Raw genomic sequence first — 11,499 nt, 5'->3', positions numbered from 1 at the left:
ATATAGTGATCGGGATGTCCGTCCGTCCGTCCATCCATCCGTCCGTCTGTTACGCTTTGGGGTACCCATCTCTTATCTGCAACTCCTCTTATACCACTGAATGAAATTTTATCACAGGACGAAAGACCATCTTTAAGCAATCGCTTAATGGTGACTTAATGGTAGCTTAATGGTGGCTTATAGAAGTTAATTCCGTTAAGTGACCATTAAGCCACCATTAAGCTGCAGCTTCTAGGTGCTTAATGTCCAAACTTCATTAAGCTACCATTAAGTCACCTTTAAGCTGCAGCTTAATGGTGGCTTAATGTCCAAACTTAATTAAACCACCTTAACACATCCAGTATCAAGTCTTTAAACTAACTTGTTAAGCTTGAAGTTGTTTCAGTATCATTTACGCAAATACTTATTCATTTCATATTTTTTTTTCTCGCTATTTCTAACATTTTTGTCAATGCGTATAAACTCGGGAACTGAGAACAGCTTCACCAAATGCCTTAAAATTTTCGCTCCCTAAAATCAGTTTGTTTGAATACTTGTTTTAAAATTATTTTTATCCATAAATACATAATATATACAATTTTTTTTTTTAAATCACATATTTTTCTTTCATGTTTGGAGAGCCACGTTCCGCTGCCGAATTCATAGGAAATGTTGTAATTAGAGTCATTTTCTACTGGAATATCTCTAAGTCTCTTAATTTTTCTTTGGGTAGAGAAATGTTTAAGATATTAAAAAAATATATATAGGTATAGATTATATTGCCAATCATTGAATTACTTCATGAATAATTTGAATTAATTCGTGGTTAAGTGCCATTAGTTTTTCCATTCTTTTAAAATACTGCAGAAGTAAGAATTTATTTAAAATAATGCAGAAGTAAGAATTTATTTAAAATAATGCAGCAGTAAGAATTGATCAAATCAATGATTGTTATTTCAAAATCAATTTTCAGAAGAACAGCCGATCAGATTAAACAGGACATCCGACAAGATTTATACACATTGAGAAGCGGGTAAAATAATCAGTGTACAGTATATAGACTAGTTAGACAATAGACCTTAATTAGGTGTCCCCACCAGTCCGCGGTCAATTAACAGGAAACTATACACGGGAACGTACAGTGACAGATTTTGATGATATGTTATTTTTACAAAACTTAAAATTTACGCAAACATATAGCAAATTAGAAATTATGATTGTACACAAAAAGACAATTATTTTGATACCCATAATGATATAAAAAGAATTAAAACTGAAGATGATATGTTACAAAAATATTTTATAACTTAATTGTTACGCAAAGATTGCCAAAAATCGTAAATATCCGCAGCATATTTATAAGAACTATAATCTGTTTTTCCCCATCGTTCTCTTTCGATGATATATTCCTTTTTAATAACAACATTTTGTTATATCTGATGAATTTCAATCTTTTCATGCTTATAAATCTGCGAACAACAGAACGAGGAATTCAGTTACTTAAAATCAAAAAGTTGTTTCACACGATCACGCCGGTCCACGGTTAAGAATTATTAATGTAATATAAAACTTTATAAAAATGTCTTTTTAAAAATATATATAAATATAATTATTTGTATTATAAAAATACATAAATACAAAAAAATACATGTACAGGTACCTGTAACCATTCCAAACAAGTTTTGTTAAAAATAAAGGTTTTATATTTTATTGAATATTCCACAGCCTTGATAGCTCAGTGGTTAAAGCGTTCGCCCTCCAATCTAAAGGTCATGGGATCGAATCCCGTTGTGACTGTTTTTTTTTTTTTCATTTTTTTTTTTATTTTCTTTCTTTTACATTATTTTCGCTGATTTAACAAATGTATAAACTCGACATTTATAATTTTTGTGAAGAAATCATTATAAAAATAATATGTAACCCATAAAAGCAGTTTTATCGACTGCGTAATGGTGACTTAATGGTGGCTTAAAGGTGGTTTAATGGTAGCTTAATGGAGTTTGGACATTAAGCACCTATAAATCTGGCTTAATGGTGGCTTAATGGTGACTTAATGATTGTCTAGAAGCCACCATTAATGGTGGTGTATTTATTACTTAAATGTAGCTTAAAGGTGCTTAATGGTGACTTAAAGACAACCATTAAACCATCATTAAGGACCTTTAAGCCACCATTAAGCCAAACTTAAAGGAAGTGTTTCATCTTGTGTATGAACCTTTCACAGAATCTTTGTTACATAGTGCCATTGTGCACCTCCTATTTTACTTTTTGATCGGACACATATTTCGGGTTTCCCATAGCAAAAGATGGACACAGCCATTCTTTCTATAATATTGAAGGGTACCCATCTCTTATCCGCAACTCCTCCTATACCACTGAATAAAATTTAATGATACTTTGTAAGATTCTTTATTACATAATGCCATTGTGCACCTCCTATTTTACTTTTTGATCTGACACTTATTTCGGGTTTCCGAGAGCAAAACATGGACTTTGCCATTATAATCATATGGGAGGTGGCGGGTATCATTTAGTGAGCTCAGTGCTCACAGTACCTCTAGTTTTGTTTTTGTTTTGTTTTGTTTTGTTTTGTTTTTTTTTTTTTGGGGGGGGGGGGGTTCAGTGCTAATTTCCTTTCAAAATAAATATGCAATTCTCGTAGAGAAGCGAACAAAATAATCAAAAAAATGCGTTACAATCCCTGAATCGCTCTACTTTCCCATGCACTTGAATGGTGATCGAACGCTGAGTAAACGGCGAGCGAACACTAAACGCAATTTAGTGAACGGTGATTGAACGCAGAACGCGAATGGAGCGCAAAGTGAACGAAACATGAACGATTTATTCGGAATTTCTCGTACGTTTTCCTTACCTTGTACGTATTTCATTGTATTCTTTTGTCAGGTAAACAAAAAAATATATACATTAGTTATATAAATGTATATTTATGTTTCACAATATTTCTGCACTTAGTAATTTATACCGGGTATGTCAGAGAGAGAGAGAGAGAGAGAGGGAAAGAGAGAGAGAGAGATTCTGTCTCAGCCCTCCCCCTCCAATGCATCTATGTGTATCAAACAAAAATCGAAATCACTTGACACTGTGTTTCTGTGAAAGTCTCGTCAAGCCAAAGTATATCCAGTGTGATACCTTTTTCTTGGTCAGTTCTCTATCTGATCTAACAATATTTATCAAAAAATACCTGGGAAATAAACACTTGGTATGATCATGACGCATGAATTGAATGGCGTTATAAACACATGATTTTCGTCAATTTCAACACTTTTACCACTGCATCTGTATTTTGAACTATGATTGCCAAATAACTTTTTGAAAAATCTTTCTTAGATACTGGCTATTTTATTTCATTTTAACTCATTGACTTCTTTTTTAATGGTACTTGAATTATATTGCAAATACTGAGTAGATGGATGATTCAGAAAAAAAGTTGATCGAATGGCAAATATTTAGTATCAATGTAGGAAATACTTTAGATTGTTTCCCCTGAAGCGACCGACCTACTTAAATCGTGCCGACTGAACGGTTTTTTAATAAGATTATTCAAATATTTTTTTATTGTTTATCAAATTTATATATATATATATATATATATATATATATATATATATATATATATATATATATATATATATATATATATATATATATATATATATCTATCTATCTATCTATCTATCTATCTATCTATCTATATATATATATATATATATATATATATATATATATATATATATATATATATATATATATATATATATATATATATATATAACAAAAAAAAACAGTTTTATCAAAATCCGTTAATTTTTTTAATCAGAACGGCGGCTTCTGTTTTACTCTCATTTGGCGCCCACATCATATGGCCACAGATGGTTAGTTCGTGTTATAAAACAACGGCGATGTATCAACCTTTATATATATTTTTAACTTAAAACATTTCGTGAATTAAATATACCATGACGAAGGAGTGTTAAGATGGTATTTGCAAATATGTCTTCTAAAATTAACGTACGTAGTAAGCATGTTAAAGCCTGCCTCATGAGAAGATGAGGGGCCCACCATGTGTATGTATATCAATAAATTTCACTGCATTTCATTCGTTTCGATCTAATAAACAATTCATGTATGATTCCATTTTTACGATGTGTATGTATATCAATAAATTTCACTGCATTTCATTCGTTTCGATCTAATAAACAATTCATGTATGATTCCATTTATTACTTTATAGGACCATAGGAGTTGTAAATATGTCTTTGTATAATTATTTCATCTTGATAAATATAATTCAGATGTCGTTTCTTCGTTTCTTTTATTTATGGGGAAAACTTCGTGACTATAACATTAGATACATGAATATGAAACTTTAATCATTTTAGATATGGTTTGGTTGAGTTAAATATTGTTTATTCAGGTACACCCTTTTCAAAAAGTGTTGAAATCTTTAAAATTGGCTAATGGTACGGCTTCCTTAGACGTCCAGTGTCTTTTTTTTAGTTAGCCCTTGAAAATAGGTTGTTTCTTTGCTTTCAATTACCTATAAAATTGTTGGGTCGACAACATTTGAACACCTGCCTGGTGAAGGGCTCCTAATTTAGACTTTTTCTCGACACTTTGGGCCACTGATCATAAAGCATCAATAAGGGATCTTTTTCATGCAATCATCTACATGTATACTGCAACACTGCATGGACCTACGTTTTTTACGGTCTCATTCGACTGACTAGTCTCCACGTCCCACGTTGAGATCTGTAACTTAGAATAAGCTCCTGAATTACTAACTTTAAAACACTAGAACTACAGCGCCACGCGAGGCCCTTGACATTTTTGTCTGTGTAAGCACTCGAAGATGATAGAAGGTTTGAAAAAATATACAGATACAATATGGAAGATGGTTGTGTATTTGCGAATCTTGTCTTTTTGCAAAAATTCGATTTCAATAAATTTACGCTGGCCTGAGATACTTTACAAATGAATAATATTTGTGAATTAATTTACCATACGTGTTGCTTAGTCCGTAGGTCTGTTTTACCTACTTACATACCCAACTTGAAATTTAAGGGTTGGGTTAGGGGAAACAAAGATATTTTTAATGATGGCCCAATGAATAAAGCAGAAAAGCTGACTACCACCCCTTTCTTTTTACCAAACTATTAATATACGTAAACTCACACCGTAACACTTAATCCATTGTCTATAATTCTCGGAACTAGTACATTGTACATGTATTTCTAAAGTAACTGAAAAGCATGTTAGAAATGGATATTATTTTTTGTACTTTTGCTACAAGTGGTTAATTAAACGACAAAGATCATCATTTCTCTATCAACAATTCGCGTCTACGAAATAATAGCAAAATATCGCGACGATTGAAATATCTGCATATTGCCGTATTTTAATTTAATCTTTCAGCACCGTTCGAATTAAATATATAAAAACAACAATTACTTTGTAGATAACGGATAAGCTATTTAATAATATATAATCAATTGTTATGAAATTAAAAAAAAATAATATTTGAATAACATATTCCATATTCAAAGTTATGATTTTATGTCTAAAACACGGTATAAGTCCTTTATTAAATTTCACAACTGTTGACCCTTGCGCTGATATTGATTGAAATAGATAACCATACTTGTAAATACTTCTTATGTTGCATATATCGTCCTCCAAAGGATAAAAGTTTTTGGACTAAACTCACATGGTGCATTGACAAAGTAGGCGAACTATAAATATTATTAGTAGATGACTTGAATATATATCTTCCTAATGCTCCACAAACAAACATAGTTCGTGAAATTGTTTCAACATACAATCATAAAACAATATCATTGAACCGACTAGAACTTCGCACACGTCGAGCACGCTTCTTGACCCAATTCTTGCATCTGTTGACATTCAAGTATGCGAATCGGGCACTCCAACAAAAGACGCTTCTATTAGTGAGTATAGAGCAGCTTATATTTCGCTTTCTTCCAGTATAAATTAAAATCGTTCGTACAAGCATACAGTGTGGGCTTATAGCAATTCAGATTTCAAAAACTAAACTCTCGAAAATTGTGATTGGACTGAAAGCACCAACGAAGCTAAAACTATAGACCTTGAAGCTGAAAATTTTACATCGAAATTCCATTCCTGTGTTCATGATTGTATACATTAACAAACTATTATCGTTCGTCCTCGTGACAAACCATAATTACAAACCATGGTTTGATTCAGTGCGACGTGAAACAATAAGAATTTGAAACCGTCTTTGTAACTAAAAAAGATTCCGATTGGTCCACATATAGAAAGGATCGAAATTTAGTTAACAATATAAAAGATATCAAATTATTACAACAATATAAAGCCTACTTGGAAGATTCAAGTAATATTACAATAAGTTATATTGGAAGTTGAAAGACTCATTTAATATGAAATTATCTTACGAAATATCACAAGTACAAATATTTGCTGACCGAAGTTTAAGACAATTCAGACTTTGACAAGATTGAAGCATTAAATTCATATTTTTCATATATTTCTTCTATTGATGACTCTAATGAAACACTGCCAAACATGTATGTGTGTAATGGTGACTATGCAATATTATCGTTGGTGAACGAGAAGTATTAGATTATACATCAATACTTTCCGTAAACAAAGCTATTGGTCCTGATTGCACTAGTCATAAAATGTTTAAATCTACTCTTTTTACTGTTGTTAATCCACTTACTATGTTCTTTAGTAAGTCTTTGTCAGAAAAGGTTTTTCCGTCTTTTGGGAAAATAGCTCATGAGTTTTATTCCTCACTTTAAAAAGGATGGCCCTTCTGTGGTTTCTAATGCAAAAATTATTCTAATGCAAGAAGAAATCTTTTCAATTGCTTGTTCATGCTTGAATTGGACACTATTGATATAATTCTATTATTATGTGGTGATGTTAATTTGCCTTTACAGATAAATAACAGTATATTTACTGCTGTTCATGAATTTATTGACGAAACATGTAGATCCTCTTAGTTGATATGTTATTTAAGGTCAGAAGACACAATGCATTTTTTCCCAAGAATATGTCATTTAAGTATTGCTACTTTAACAAGTTTCCTCACAAAAAATTGAGCTACCTTACCAAGCATTTCTGCAAGAAACCAGAGGTTTCTTATATAATTCTATAAGAAATGGCTTGAGTTTGCTAAAATCACAATTTTTATTCTTAAGGCCTTTTCAAAACAGTTTAGAATTCACAAGAGAATAGCAATAATCAATAGTTTTTGAAACAGTGCAAAGAGAACGTATCGTCTCAGACCTTAATCGCTTTTCACTTATATCAATTATTATATTTATTTTTCTTAATTTGCATGACATACCAGTACTGGATTGTAATATATAAGTTATAAGAACTCTATTATTAAGTTATATTATTAAGTTATAAGAACTTGTCTCCAATCCTTTTGATGTACTCAATAAAATATGTTCAGAACAATGTTTGTGAACAGTTAACGCGAGCAGATGGTGAACGTTGAACGTAAAACTATGAACATTGAGAGCATGATGAAAGGTGGGCTAATGGAAAAATGGGAAAGTAGAGCGTTTCCTAATATATTTATTATTTGAGTTTAGATGACAGTGTGTCAGACGTGCTCAGTTGATCGTGTGTATCAGTAGTGATTAGTTGACTCTGTGTGTGCTAAATGTGCTTAGTTGACAGTGTGTATTATACGTGTTTAGATGACAGTGTGTCAGACGTGCTCAGTTGACTGTGTGCTTTATAAGTGTTCAGTTGATAGTGTGTGTGCTAAATGTGGTTAGTTGACTGTGAGTATTATACTTGTTTAGATGACAGTGTGTCAGACGTGCTCAGTTGATCGTGTTTATCAATAGTGTTCAGTTGATAGTGTGTGTGCTAAAGGTGCTTAGTTGACTGTGTGTATTATAGGTGTTTAGATGACAGTGTGTGTCAGACGTGCTCAGTTGATCGTGTGTATCAGTGGTGATAAGTTGATTGTGTGTGTGCTAAATGTGCTTAGTTGGCTGTGTGTATTATAGGTGTTTAGACGACAGTGTGTGTCAGACGTGTTCAGTTGACTGTGTGCTTTATAAGTGTTCAGGTGATAGTTTGTAAATGAAAGTGTTTAATTGGTTGTGTTATCAGTTAGGTGTATACACTTGGTATGTGAAAAATTAAGGAATGAAATAACCTTTTATATACATATTTGGTCTGATATTATGTTTATTGGTGTTGTATGCAGTGCTAATAAAAACTTGTCCTTTAAAAAATTGAAGTTCAAAATGGTTAGAAAACATTCATCAATATTGTATTTTTAATTTATCAGACCTGTGCTTAAAAGTAGGCTTCCGTTACATAGGATGGCAGCTCTAAACAAGATTCTGATACGCCTGAAAAAGTACAACTTAAATGTAACAGGACTTCCTATTTTTGTGTCTAGAGAAGCTCTTTATTCTGAAACTGGCTGGGAAACTTTAAAAATCAGGCTATATTTTGCAAAAATGACTACTATGTTCAAAATTCACAGGGGAAGAGTGCTTGAATATTTGCACAATAGTGTTCCCAATAAGCGTGACCATGTATCCATGTACATGTACAGTACCCGTGACAAACAAGATTATATAGCTCTAAGATGTAGATTAGAATTATTTAGAAATTCAGTCGTACCTGATGCTGCAAAACAATGGGATTTATTAAAAATAGAGGTCAGAAAAGCCATCTCAATAAATACATTTTGAAAAAAAAAATGATAACAAAAAATTAAAAATCCACCATCGTATTTTTCTTTCGGTAAACGAGATACCAATATCATTCATATCAAGCGACGATATTCCTGTATAGTGTATACTTAACTATGATCTATATAAACGAAATTATTAATATAGTCCTTTATGTTCATGTGGAAAGCATGAAAATGTGTGACATTTCTTTTTTGCATGGAGATAAATAATAGTATATTTGCTGCTCTTCATAAATTTATTGACGAAACATGTAGATTCTCTAGTTGATATGTTATTTAATTGCATTTTCACTTGTATCAATTGTATTATATTTCTTTAATTTGCATGACATATATTGTATTATATGAGGATAGGAACTAGTAAGTTATAAGAACTTGTTTCCAATCCTTTTGATTTAATCAATAAAATATGTTCAAAACAATGCTTTGTGAACAATTTACCCGAGCAGATGGTCAACGCTGAACGCAAAACTATGAACATTGAGAGCATGATGATCTCATGGTGAGCGGACGTTGAACACACGGTGAATGAAAAGTGGACAAACGGAAAAATGGAAAAGTAGAACGTTTTCTAATATACCTATATATTTAAAATATTTCAAAATATGTTTATTTACAATTCTTGGCTGTGCTAAAATTCAGAATGAAATAAATTGATGGACTTTTTCAAAGTAAATTCTCCATAAAGATTCATTTCTATTGATATTATTGTGCTTCAATTGACGAAATTAAACGTTTTCCGCTATAAGTGTTCTCACCTTGAGAAACCAAAACACATGAAAGGGTACTTTTTTGTACGATTCGGTTGATCAGTGATCATGAATTCCGGGATGTATTAAATCTTGTCCATAAAGAATAGGTATACCTGATTATGATTAGGCAGATCGACTTAATATTTCTATCTTGTTAAATTGTTTTATCTGGAGATGATACATGTATTGTTGATCGAATGCTTAAGATGTTTTTAATTAGTTGACTGCGTGTATCAGATGTGGTTATTTGATTGTGTGTGTGTCAGATGTGGTTAGTTGACTGTGTGTTGGAGGTGCACAGTTAACCACGTATTTAAGAAGTGATAAGCTATAGTTGGCTGTGTGTATTAAACGTGCTTAGTTAACCGTGTGCATTGTATGTGTTTAGATGGCAGTGAGTATCAGACGTGCTCAGTTGATCGTGTGTATCAGCTGTGATAAGTTAAATTGACCGTATGTGTGCTAAATGTGCTTAGTTGGCTGTGTGTATTATAGGTGTTTAGATGACAGTGTGTGTCAGACGTGCTCAGTTGACTGTGTGCCTTAGAAGTGTTCAGTTGATAGTGTGTAAATGAAAGTGTTCAATTGGTTGTGTATCAGTTTAGTGTTCACTTGGTATGTGAAAAATCAAGGAATGAAATAAACCTTTTTTGATACATATCAGGTCTGATATAATGATTAGTTGTTATTTTTAGTAAAAAAAAATTAACATTTCTTCCTTCTAACTCTCTTGTACAAAAAGTGTTCATTTGCATGTGGGAAGTTAAGGTATTCAGTCGGCACGTCATACACATAAGGGTGTGTGTGTGTGTGTGGCTAACGTCCTTTCGAGAATTTTTTACTCATATTGAGACTACACCACTTGGCTGTAGAAGGCTGCAAATTTAGACTTATCCTTGGCACTTACGGCCTTTGAACAGTGAGGGATCTTTTACGTACCAACGCCTTCTGCGATACGGAACCTCGGTTTATACGGTCTCATCCAAAGGGCCGTTCTCCACGTCCCACAGTTGATAATTTTGTTTGATTGCAAATTCCATGCATGTCAACATAGTTATGTTGCATGTTGGCATAACTATCTTGCATGTTAACATATTTATCTTGCATGTCAACATATTTGACAGAAAAATAAATTGCACACATGGGGCAGAAATATGCCACCATACGTTTGCATATTTATGTACGATCTTGATATGAAAGTGAAAGTAGAAGTCTTGCATAGCAGGTTTTATGTAGCCTGTGTTAAGATGGTTATCCATTCGGTTCTTTTATCAAATTATTAATGGAAAATGTTTATTTTTATTTTGTATTAAGCAACTGGAGCTCAGTGTCAGAGTAAGAACCCAAAGCTGTTAAGACTGACGATTCAACCCAAAGCTGATTTGACCGAAATTGCAAGATTGCAATACAGGTGAAATAATAACAGTAATTACAGGCACAGGGTCACATGAGTAATGACTCTTTAATAACAAAATATTTCTTGAGAAAGGAAAAGGTATGGTAACGGCCGAATCTGGCCCCTTATTTGATGTAAAAATCAGAACACAGTTAAAATTGTGATAGTTTGTAGTTAATAACGTAAAATGATGCTTGTTTTTAAACCAGCACTAATTATGATTCAAAGCTTACACGGAGGCCACAAGAGGGTGCAGAAGTAGGGCATTTTCCCGAATTTCCTCAATTCTGGTCTAATTTCGTCAAATTTGAGACACTTTTCACTTCGAGAAACATAGAGCACAAGCTTGCCTATCTGAGATTTTAATACATAAGATGCACCTGATACACATGTACTAGTGTATGAAATATATAAATTTGGTCGATAGGCAAGCCTGTGCTCTATGTTATCTGAACCAAAATGTGCTGTAAAATCGATGAAAAGAACAAGGTTCGGTAGTCAATGTTTGGCGGCCCTGTCTATAATCAAAATGCCAACGGAACTCATTCTGTTTGATATCACTACTGGACGAAAAAAGTGCTGAGAATTCCAATTTTACTGATAATGTTTGATAATTACTG

This window comes from Saccostrea echinata, unplaced genomic scaffold, assembly GCF_033153115.1.
Source record: "Saccostrea echinata isolate AGI-Se365-2 ecotype Australia unplaced genomic scaffold, CSIRO_AGI_Sech_v1 ptg000032l, whole genome shotgun sequence".
NCBI classification, from domain to species: domain Eukaryota; kingdom Metazoa; phylum Mollusca; class Bivalvia; order Ostreida; family Ostreidae; genus Saccostrea; species Saccostrea echinata.
The sequence above is the reverse complement of the archived record's forward strand: the minus strand, read 5'-3'. Positions refer to the sequence as shown.